This window comes from Mustela nigripes, chromosome 4 (assembly GCF_022355385.1).
Source record: "Mustela nigripes isolate SB6536 chromosome 4, MUSNIG.SB6536, whole genome shotgun sequence".
Classification (NCBI taxonomy): domain Eukaryota; kingdom Metazoa; phylum Chordata; class Mammalia; order Carnivora; family Mustelidae; genus Mustela; species Mustela nigripes.
In genome coordinates, this window is record NC_081560.1 from 191467606 (window position 1) to 191479817 (window position 12212).

The window sequence follows — 12212 nt, forward strand, 5'->3', positions numbered from 1 at the left end:
ACACAATGGAATACTACGCAGCCATCAAAAACCAAAATCTTGCCATTTGCAACGATGGGGTTCGAACTAGAGGGTATTATGCTGAGTGAAATAAGTCAATCAGAGAAAGACAATTATCATATGATCTCCCTGATAATGAGGAATTTGAGAGGCCAGGTTGGGGGTCCTGGGGGAAAGGAGAGAAAAATGAAACAAGATGGGACTGGGAGGGAGACAAACCATAAGAAACTCTTAATCCCAGGAAACAAACTGAGGGTTGTTGGTGGGAGAGAGAATTGGGGTGCCTGGGTGATGGACACTGGGGAGGGTATGTGCTATGGTGAGTGCTGTAAATTGTATAAGATTGATGATTCAGAGATCTGTACCCCTGGGGCAAATAATACGTTATATGTTAATTTAACAAATAAAGTAAAATTTGCCATCTTAACTGTTCTTAAGTGTACGACTCCATGATATTCAGTACATTAGCTTCTGCAGCCATCACAGACTGTTCTTCTTTGAAACGCCTTTCATGTTGTAAAAACAAAATTCTGTCCCTACTACACCCGGACTTCTCCCCTCTCCCAGCCCCTGGCACCACCTCTCTCCATGCTGTCTGCGTGACTCTGACCACTCTAAGAACCTCCTAGAAGTGCAATCATGTGTTTGTCTTTTTGTGGTTGATGGTCTCACGGAGCATAGTGTCCTCAAGGTCCGGCCATGTTGTTGCAGAATTCATGTCCTTTTAAGGCTGAATAACGTTCCAGGGCGTGCCTATACCACATGTGCTTGTCCATACAATCGATGGATGCTCGTTTTGTTTCCACGGCTTAGCTCTTGTGAACCAAGCGCAGTGAACGTGAGCGTGCAGGTATCTCCCTGAATCCTGCTTTCCACTCTCGCGTGCACACCCAGACGTGGAATCCCTGGGCCACGTGGCGATTCTGTTTACCGGAGATTGCGCTGTGTTTTGTTCTCACCATTTTCTCCACCTCCTCCCAAAATTTGATATTTTCCAGCTTCTTTGAAACTAGCTGTCCTCCTGACTGTGAGGTGACATCTCAGTGTGGTCTGGATCTGCGTTTCCCCGGCAACTAGTGATGCTGACCATCTTTTCACGGCCTTACCAGCCATCGGCACCTCTTCTCTGGAGGGATGTCTGTTCAAGGCCTTGGCTTGTATTTTCACTGGGTTTTTTGTTGTTGAATTCTAGGAACTTACTGTATATACTGGATACTAGTCTCTCACCAGATATATGATTTGCAAATACTTTCTCCCATTCCGTGGGTTGCCTGTTTACCCTGTGGATAGTGTCTTTTGATGCGCAAATTGAAATTTTTTTATGAAGTCAGATTTATCTATTTTTTTTTATTCTGTTGCCTGTGCCTTTGGTACCACGTCCAAGAAATCACTGTCATGGCCCGTGTCGTGGAGACCTCACCCTGTGTTGTCTTCCAAGAGTCTTAGCTATCACATTTAGGTCCTGACCCATTTTGAATTAATTTCCGTGTGCGGCGTGAGCTAAGAGTACGGCTTCGTGCCTTCGCGGGTGGCTGGTGAAGGACTGGCCGTCTTTGAGGCAGCCCTGCCCTGGGACTGTCGCAGGTCTGGGGACTGAGGGCGGGAGGCGTCTGTGGGTCTAGCGGCCATGGTCCCGCGGGCACCTTGCCCTCCCGGCCCCTGGACTGCCCACCGCGGGGTTCCAGCTCTGCGGAGCACCGGGCTCATTGGTCTGGGATGGGGTGGTGTGAACAGCCCCCCGGCCCCCACGCTGCCCCAGGTGCAGGGCTCAGGCCTCCCTGGTTGCTGCACCCTGAGCTATAGCGACGGATTTCCTCTCGCCACCGGGCACCGCAAATCAGCTCCGCGTTCTATAGGTGTTTCCACAGCAGCTTGTTTCCCTGAGTTGAGAAGCCAGTGGCATTTCTGAGATTTCATACCGTGTTCCCGTTGAGATCCATCAAAATCACTCAGAACAAGGCTGCCACTTTGCAGGCCACTCTGAAGGAAGGGCACCAAGCAGGACGTCTGCAAGGGCCTCACTCCATCCTTGGGGCCCACCGAAGGGCCTGTGTGCCATAAGGACACCTGCTGTGTTGGTTGGGTGACTCCTGGACAGGGCAGGGCAGGAGGCCAGAGGGGGCCTGCAGAGGCCAGAATCTCACCATGCGGTGTCCTGCGAGTTTGATGTTTTCTTTGTTTTATTATAGCAAAATACAGTTAAGGCACATCGTAGTCACTTAAATAACATCCCCCAAAAAGATATGTCCAAGGTCCCACCCTTCCTTGGCTCCTGTGAACATGACCTTGCTTGGCAAAGTCCTGTAAAGTCCTGTGATTGAGTTAAGGAATTAGGGGAGTCCCAAGCCCAGTGACGAGTGTCCCCAAGAGAGGCGGAGGGGGATTGGAGGTGGGGGGAGAGGCGGGTGGCTGGGCCCAGGGGAGGCACACCCAGGACAGGGGAAGCTGGAAGGAATAGGGGGCTGTGCTCCGGGGTCTCTGGAGGGAGCACAGTGCGCAGGCACCACGATGTCACACTTCTGGGATGACAAGTGTGTGTTGTCTAAGCCTCCGGCTTCGGGTGATTCGCTTCGCCAGCCTGGCCACTCCCACACACGGGTCCCCAAGGCAGACGGAGCCGATGGCACGTCGCCCAGATTGTGTCGTCGGTCGAATAAACACATTTCCAAAAGCATCTTTATCCAATTACATCCAATTCCCACCATTTATGTAAGAATCACTGGTGCTGTTTTAATGCTCCCTAAGCACATAAACGTTGGGCAAGAGGGTCAAAGGGTGTGGGCTTTGCTCCCTGGGGACGCTGTCCTGGTTGCTTATTCGGGCCGTCCTGGCACCAGACCCCTCCATGCTCACCTTCTCAGATGGGGTCTCCCTGCTGGACTTTGACATCTGCCTCCAGGCCCGGGGCCATGCTCCCTCCCAGAGTGGGCCTGGTTCCAAGTTGTGCCCAGTGAGCCTCTGATCAAGGAAACCGTGGGGGTTGTGGCCTGACTGGTTGTCCAGTCCTTCAACTTCTCAGGGCCCCGGGACTGACCAAGCTGAAGGAGTAGCCCAGGGGAGGAGTCAGATCCCAGGAACAGAGCCAGATCTAGGAAGTGAGGCCAGACCCTCGAGGACAGGGTCAGACCCCAGTAATAGAGTCAGACCCCTAGAAATAGAGCCAGACCCCAGGGGCAGGGCCAGACCCCAGGGGCAGGGGCAGACCCCCCAGGGCTAGGGCCAGGTTGAGGCAGTTTGCGGGTGTTGCCGAGAGAGCGGGGCCGTGGAGAGCACATGGCCGTGGAGAGCACGTGTGAGGCCTGGCCACAGCCGATAAGCCGGGGTCCACTCACAGAGGCTCACAGTGGCTCATACCGGGCAGTACCAGGCAGCAAAGGTGCACTGTCGCATTTTCAGGAATTTCGCACCTGGTTTTCCACCGGCGGCTGGTGTCGGCCCTGGTGGGATTTCTTACATGAGAACAAATGGGAAACCAGGGCCTCCCCTTCCCCATGACCACGTCCCCGGGGGTGGGGAGGCCTTACGCCCTGAGACCTGAATTTCTCCTTTCTGTGGCCTGGACGATGGTTGGGGGGAGGACACCGAGCTGAAGAGGCCAGAGGGCACGGGGCCAGCCAGCCCGGGAGGGAGGCACGGCCACATGCGACAGGCTGTGGCGTGTTTGGTGCTGGTTCATTTTTCACTTACATCAGAGCAGATTACGTAGGTTCTACTGACCTCCCTCGGGCGGTGGCCTCTGGGAAGGACTCACCTGCGGCTCACCAGATGCGGCTCACAGGAAAGAGCCGGGCGGTGCAGGCTCAGGGATGGGGGAGGGCAGCAGGCGTCTGGGCCGGGGCCTCCTGCGAGGGGTCCGCAGGTCAGGGACAGAGCCACTGTCCTAGGAACCCTGAAGGGGCCAAGATCTGGGTGTTCATTTTCTGTGTGATGGGCTATTTGTGGGAATGTGTGCTCGGAAGTGTCGTCGAAACTCCTGAGGATAAAATGAGCCGCCAAGGCCTGAGGGAAGGTGCTGGCAGCTCCAAGCCCCCCAGCTCTCCGGCACCCGACCCCGATGCCAGCCCCTCAGCAGGGGCGCGTGGCTGTCCGCGGCCCACGGGGCTTTCCCCGGCTTCTTTGCCACGCCGTGTGAGAAACCAGCCGTGTTCCGCTCAGCCTCCAGAACTGAACTGCCTTCAAAGTCGGTCAGAGCAGAACCATGGCCGGGAGACCCGCAGGCTCTGGGTCAGGGTGGGGGCCGCCCTCCCCACAGCCCTCGTCCTCACGTCCTCGGCACAGCGGCTGCCCGTGGGGACCCGGTGGGCGTCGGCGGCCGGGGCTGGCCGTGCAGCAGAAGCGGGAGGTGTCCTCGGGCAGCAGAGGGGATGAGCCGGCTGGAGCCACGTTTCTGTCCTCCGGAGGAACGGCTGCTGCCGCTGGGCGGCTGTGCGGTGCTTGCGGTCACCCCCCGTAGCAGCTTCTCCCTGCAGCCGCCGGCGTCCGAGGAGCACTTGCCGGCCGCGAGCTCGTCTAGCAGAGACGGCTCCGACCTGCGATTCCGTCCCCTCGGGCTCTGGAGGGCGGCATCGTCGTCCTACGTTGTGCTTGAGCGCTCCGGGCCACTGCTGGCCGAGCTGCGTCTCGCCTGGGCCCTGCACTGCTGCTTTGTCCACGGGACGCCCCCCAGCCCAGGAGACACTCCCCACAAGCCCCGCAGCCCCGGGCCGTCTGGCTCTGTCCCCGCCGACTCGCTCCCCACTGGTGTGGGCCGGTCATGCGGACGTGCGCGACCTGTGGGGCCAGGCAGGTCACGTGTCCCCAGTGCGGTCTCCGTGTGGCAGCGTGGCGCCACGTGGGGCAGACCAGGGACTCACACAGAGAGACATAAGGGACTCCATGCCCTTCAGGAAAGCCCCGAAGTTCCAGGATTCACGGGACTCAGCTCTGTCGTCGTGAGCGGTTTGTCTTCAAGCACGACACAGTCCGGCTCTGACGTGGCAGGACAGTCTTTTCCTTCCCAAGCCGCTTTCCAGACGGGGGCCCTACCTGTCCGGCGGCAGTGGGTCGGTTGCAGCTGGTAAAGCCGCACGCGCCCGGTTGGCGTGGGCTTTGCTCGGTGATGGCGGCAGCTGCGACAGGTCGTGGCTTGGTTCTGGTCAGTCGAGGGGCTGCGTGTGTTCTCGGACGAGCGTTCCGTTTAGAAGGAGCTTGCAGTCCTCACGGCCGGACGTTACGAGGGCGTGGCAGGGGACCCGGCTTCCGCGGTGACCCACAGGGCTGCGGGCACTCCAGGCTTGCGCGGCGCCCTCCGTCCGCGGCAGGGCGGGGCCAGGGACGCCGAGCGCAACGGCCGCTTTGGGACGAGGGTCCCGTTTCCCGGGGCCAGCGCTGTCTCCGTCACGCTCTCGACCGGACGGCACTCTGACCCCGGAGCACGATGAGGTTGTCGGTCCCAGGCCAGGCACCTACCTGGACTGATGTGGACACACACGCGTGCACCGAGGGGAACAGCCGCATGTGTATACACACCGGCACGCACAGGTGCGCACACTCACGCCCACTACGGGCTCACTTGAGACACACTCGCATGCCCCAGCTACCCCTGTGCACACTCATGCGCACACTCAGAGACCTGTTCACACTCACGCCCGCACGCGCGTCCCCAGCCCCTGGCATTTCTGGGTCTGTCCGTTTCTACGTTTTTCCGTTTCAAGGCCGTCCCATAAGTGAGTCCTCTGCGTGACCTCCGGGGACTGGCCCTTATCCCCCAGCGTGGCCCCCGGCAGAGTCACCGGGGACCCGCTGCGCAGCTGCGGCCCGCGGTGCGGGGTCTCGGCGTGTTGAACTGCCTGAAGAGCACCAGCGTCCCACATTGGGGCGATTCTGGATAAAAGTTTACATCGGGGGGCACCCGGGGGGCTCCTTCAGTTAAGCCTCTGCCTGCGGCTCAGGTCATGGTCTCAGGCTCCTGGGATCGAGCCCCGCATCGGGCTCCCTGCTCGGCGGGGACCCCGCTTCTCCGTCTGCCCCTCCCCCTGCTCGTGCACACTCTCCCCCATCTCTGTGTCAAATAAATGAACAAAATCTTCGTAATAGAAGGTTATAATACCCATGCATGGGTTTTCCTGTGAAGGAAACTTCCATTTCTCCAGGATAAAGTCCCGGTGCCGCTGTGGGTCGTACTAACCACGTGTTCCGTGGTTTAGGAAGCTCCGCACCGCGTCCCAGCACCCAGCCACGTCACGGCTGCGCCACGAGCCGGTTTCTCGGCACCCGCCGGCGCGGGCACGTCCCGCTTCGGCCGGCCGACAGGCTGCGGTTTTAATGTGCGTTTTCCTGGTGGCTCCAAATGCAGGCCGCCGTCCACGTGCTGCCGGGTGTTCTGGACGCCTTTGCCGAATGCCTCGCCACACCCCTGCTCGTCCGATCGGATTGTCTGTCTGTTTCTGACGCGGACTTCGGGGAGTTCCTTGTCTGCGCCCGTGACGCATCTGGACTTCACTCTCATTGAAGGGGAGAGGCTGAGAGCAAGACGTAGGGCTCTGAGAGTCTCCTGTGGAGACAGTGCTGCCCTGTGGCGGGTCCCCCAGGAGGCCTCCCACCCAGAGGACACCTTCTCGGGGGGACTGGGAACCTCAGGGCGGTTCCCTGGTGAACTGAGCCCAGGGACAGGAGGGCTGGCACGGGTCTCCACGGGGTCCACCACTGAATCCCAGCCTGTTCCTGGGTCAGCTGGGACCCACTTTGGGGCAGATTAGGAGGGACTGGGGTTCTGCGTGAAGGAGCATCTTTTCTGATTTACAATTTGGGACTGTGATTAATTGCACAAAGGGTGAGCCAGTCCCAAACCTTGGAGGGTGGTTGGGCAGACAGAGGCCGCAGCCAGCCGCCTGAGCACAGATGACTGGCTGTGGGAGCCCTGAGTGGCCGGGCTGTTCAGCGTTCTGGAACCTCCTTCTAACCGTGGAGAGGAAGGGGCAGGCGAGAGGCGAGACGCCACCACTTCTACGGGGAAGCATTGCCCTGAGTGACAGACATGGATTTGTCCGGGGGCTGAGGGAGCAAAGGTGGGAACCGGCGCTTGGCAACATGGTCCTGAGACCCTGAGCCAGGAAGGCCCTAATCCTGGGGGAACACTTGGTCCAGACTGGGCAAGGGGCCCACGTGGGGAGCCCATGGTCACCCAGAACTAGCCACCCTTCCCGGCCTGCTGCCCTGTGGCCACGGGCAGGGGCCCTGGGCCTCGCTGTTCCCCATGATGGGGTGGCCTTGAGGCCTTGTCCCCATAGGTCCCCACAGGCGGAGGGCCTCGTGGTTGGCGCTGCTGTCATTGTGCAAAGATGTGGGGTCTGGCTTCTCTCCAGTGTCCTGCATGGCCGTCACCAGCAGTGCAGCTGTCCCCGCAGAGGCCCCAGGGCGGGAAGGGCAGGAGGAAGCATCCTCCAGGAGCAGGTGGTGCCCCTGCAGACGTCTGAACGGCAGGCCGCGACCCGGACTCTTGTCGGATTAAGTGTGACAGGAAAGAAGCTGCCGTGAGCTTTATGGCAGGAGCACGGGGTCCAGGCACGGCTGGTCGGGGAGGCCTTCAGGTGCGCACCGGAGGCCGCTGCTGACCCACATGGCTGTCTTCCTTCTCTTAGCTCACTCGGGCATGCGTGGCCCTCGAAACGATGGTAAATCACCTGACTCCGTCATGATCCTGGAGGGGATTCTATCGTATTTGGGAAAGGATTGGGAACAGACAACCTTCTGGAAACGCGTGGGTCATGTCCGCGCTGCCGAACGGGAGGGCGAGTCGGTGTCCAAGCCGGGGCGGGGAAGGCTTCCTGGCGGGGCCGAGGGATCAGGGCTCTTTGGTGCTTTTATCAGCAGCACAGGGAGAGCACGCGTCGCACACGCAAACGGGGAGCAAGGGTGTCTCCGGACCTTACAGAGGAAAATGGCAAATCCCATCACGAGAAGAACAAATGCTTTTCTCACCTTTGCTCGTGCCCGCCACATGACCTGGGCCCACGCAGGGCCACAGCTGGGCCCGGGGCTCTCGGGCGGAACTGGCCGCTCCGCAAATGCTGCCAACAGCGCTCAGGCCATGGACCCCTGCCTCGTGGCCTGCACCTGTGGGCGCTCTGCTCCCCCAGCCCCTCCCTGGAGCTCTGCTGAGGCCCCCGGCTCTTCCCGGCTCCAGTGCTAAAGACTGTCCAGCTGTGGGGTGTCCGGTGACGGTGTCCTTCGCTGCGCTGTCACACGGCTGCGCTGTCACACGGCTGCGCTGTCACACGGCTCCATGGCCCCGAGGGTCCTCCCCGCTCCCCCAGCCCTGGCGACCGCGGACCCTCTCCCGAGTGTGGAGCCGGCCTCCCGCGGAGCGGTGTGCGAGTGGAACCGCACGGCGGCTCGGCCTCCTCCTGGCTCCTTCCACCTCGTCACAGGCACGTCAGGGCCCTCCGCGCTCGTTCCAGCCGGAGCACGCGTTCCCTTTATCCCCGAGGACACACTGCCTGACAGACCCCGGTGCGTCTCCCCGTCACCCGCGGCAGGACCGCAGGGCAGCGTTCGGGTTTCGCGTGCAGATTCCCGTGTGGACACCAGTGTCCCCTCCTCTGGGTAAACCCCAAGGAGCGCGACTGCTGGGTCATGTGTTCGATTCTGCAAGAGACGGCAGCCGTGCTGTCTGCGGGGCTGTGCCCTGCCGGAGCCCCCGGCCGTGGCAGGGGTCCGCTGCGTCACCCCCGCGGGCGGCTGGCACGCGCCGAGCCCAGAACAGGGGTGCAGTGGCGTCGTTGCGGAACTTGTGATGACGCGCGATGCGGGACATCTTGCCTGTGTTCTGGGCTATGCGTGCGTCCCCTTTGGTGACGGTCTATGAAGGTCTTCGGCCACTTAATCAGCAGCTTATTTCCTGACTCTTGAATTCTAAGAGATCTTCGCATATTTTGGAAAACGGTCCTTTCCGTGATGTGTCCTTTGCAATTTTTTTCTCCTTCTCTGTGGCTTCTTCTTTTGTCTTCTTCAAACGGTCTTTCGGGAGCAGAGTCTGATCTGGATGAAGTCCCGCTGACCAGGCACTTCTGGCGTGGCTGGTGTTTTCGGTGTTGGGTGTGAAAGGTCATTGCCCCCCCGTGGTCCTGGCCTGAGCCTCGGGGTGACGGCAGGTGCTCTGGTGGCCTGGGCTACGTGGACGGAGGGCAAGGTCCCCCGGCGCCAGCAGCCCCAGCACCCCCTCCCCAGGAGGAGGCTCTTGGGTCGGGGGCTGCCACGTGGGGAGACGCCAGCTCCGGGCTCTGTCTTCCCCTGCCTCGGTTTCCCCACGGCTGTGTGTTTCTCTGGCGTCCGGCTGTGTCTCCCCTGCAGGTCCAGCCGCGAACATGGAAGTGGTTTACGTGCAGACACGCGCCTGCCGTCAGGGAGCGCACACCAGCCCCACACCGCGCCGTGCGGGCACGCTCAGAGCCAACGGCCTCCGCCTCCGGAAGCCATGAAGTACGGCAAGACGGACGGCACGTCGCCTGTGCTTCACGCTGCGTCGGATCGCAACGCGGACTCCGCAGGGAGACTCTGTCCACCCCACCCCCGACGCTGACGTAATGAGTGACGGTGCCAGGTCGCCCACAGGGCGAGGCTTGCAGGCCACCTGCTGATAGTAGGTGAGAAGCTGAGGCCCCAGCCCCAGAGCCCCCGGTTTGCTGCCTCCAGCCCTGGGAGCGGGAAACAGCTCCTTCCCCGGGGTCTCAGGGGAGACCGTAGCCCCGCCCTCACTGGCCCTGCAGACGCGGAGGCCATCGGCGGTGACGCGACACACAGACAGGCCAGGAGCCGGCTGGGGGTGCCGTTCCCCTGTGGCCTGTCCGGGCTGTGTGTGTCCCTCCAGGCCAGTCACCCCTGCAGCTGGTCGCTCTGGCGCGGACCGGATCCATCCACGGGGGTCGGGAATGCTGTCCCCACGCAGGCCTTGTCACCGTGTCTCCAGGTCAGCCGCGCTCTTTCTGGGCTCCTTCCTGGCAGCCTTGGAGGCCTCGTGACAAGGACGGGGATGGCATTTCTGCTCTTTGCAAGGTCGCAGAAGGAACCCCTGACCTGTGAAAGTGGGGGGTGGTCCCAACCCGCCCACCGGGCTGCAGCCTACACAAGGGAAGGCCGGCCTCTCCCTTGCTGAGGACCCTGGCCCAGGCAGGCCAGGTCCGTGTGGGCACGGGGCGCCATCGGGGCCCGCTGGCTTCAGGGTGGGTGGAGGCCAGGCCTCAGCACAGAGACGAGCCATTCGGTCGCCACACCGCTGTGCCCCGCGTGCACTTCCCAAGCATCTGGCCCCTGGGGGCCTCAGGGGGCGTTGCGTGGTGAGGGGAGCCGACTCCCGCTGTCCCCAGGGGTGCGGGGAGCCTGGGCCGGCACACGTGCCATGTGGTCACCACCGCCCCCCTGCCCCTGGTGCTCATGAAAGGCCGCAGGACGGAGCCGGGAGTGGCCGGCAGGTGGAGCCAGCCCGCCTGCTTCCCGGCAAGGCCAGCGCTCCCGAGCGCCCTTTGTGTGGTGGCCACCACAGCAGAGACAGAGCGTCCCTGGGAGAAGCAGAGCCAGGAGCGGCCCCGCGCCGGGGGCTGGCAATCCTGTCAGTGCGGGGGGCGTCTCGGTCCTGCCTGGGCCTTTGGGGGGGGCACCCCCTGCCCGCTCTGGGGCTGCCCCGGGCGCGGGCACCCAGACGATAGAGGGTCCCCGGCGAGTTTCAGACCCACAGTGGTTTGCCCCGAACCCAGGGATGACGGAGCGCAGCCCCCACGCACCCTACAGGAGGGGCTCCTGGGACCCAGGACAACTGACTGACAGCGTCCTCGCCGGCTGGGGAGCCACCGGCATTCAGGGGTCCAGCCCTTTGGCCTATGTGCCGAGATGGCTTTGTCCGCCAAGGGACCTGGGTTTTAGAAGGTGCCTTGCTTACATGTTGTGCACGCGGCCGTGGGAGAGGGACCCTGGGGTGAGCTGACGGACACCGCGGGCACGTCCCTGCAGCCACGGCCACCCGACCCGGTCACTCTCCAGATGGTCCACGGTCGCGTGTGCTCGCCCTTCTCGGAGACCCAGGGCGAGCACTCGCAAGGCTTTCCTCTCGAGTGGAAACAGTGGCTCCGCATGCTTGGAAACCATGAGCGAGGAGGCGGGCGTGAGGTCTGCGGGCATGGGGACCTGCCTGTGTGTCTCTGCCAGGCGCTGCTTGCGAACGCCCGCCTCTCATGGGTGCAGGGCTGACCGCTCTCAGACCCGAGCACTTGTACAAACGCCATCAGCCGTTTCTGACGGGTGGGAAATGCGGCCGTGCCAGCAAGATGACCACAGTGTCCAGTGTGGGCGCCGGCTCCCGCCTAGAAACCCTGGTCCACACGTCTGAGGGCCACGTGCTCTTAGCAAGGTTCCAAGCCCCTCGTTCCTCTCCCCCTCATGCCCCGAACCCGCCTCTGTCTGACAGGAACACGGGGCTCCTCCCCGCCCCTCAGCTCCTGGGAGCCCCTCCACCTGCTCCCCTCCAAGTCGGCCCAGAGCCCGCAGCCAGCTTCCCCAAAGGACCCTGGAGAGGGGCTCCCCGGCGTCTGGGACCCGGCCTGTGTGCCGGGCGAGCAGCCGCCAGAGGAGCAGGACCGCCAGGGCTGTCCCTTGGGCCCAGGGCTGTCCCCCTCAGACCCCCACCCAACCTGCCCACCCCATCAGGGCCAAAGCCTCTCTTTTCTACGAGGTGTTTCTTCCTGGGGACTCTGGTGACCAGAGAAGGTGAGGAGAAGAGAGGCAGCCCCCACGGCCCACCGCCTGGCCTGTCCATTTAGACTCGCGGAGGCCCCTCCGTCCGCCTGGTCACTCCTGCGGTTTTCACAACAGGATCTGGGCCTGTTGGAGGGAGAGCGTCTCGTCCGCGCTACCCAGCGTGAGATCTTGGGGGCCGGCCTGAGACGACTGGGCGCTCACCCTCAGACAAGGCCCCGAGGCTCCCCCACCCCAGACATTGTGCATCCGCCCGTCAGGGGCCCCACGCGGGAACCGTGGGTGTGGGGGGTCGCAGGCCGGTCGGCAGTCCGTCCGCCCAGCACGCCGGCCCCCGCCCGGCGAGAGAGCAGCAAGGACACAGCGAGCTTCCTAATGAGCCTTCGTGATCCTGACGGCAGGTGAGCTCCTGCAGACTCGAATGGGACAGCAGGTCCGGTTTCCGTGGCGCTCAAGCCAGTCTGCCTTCCCCATCGGTCTGAAAACAT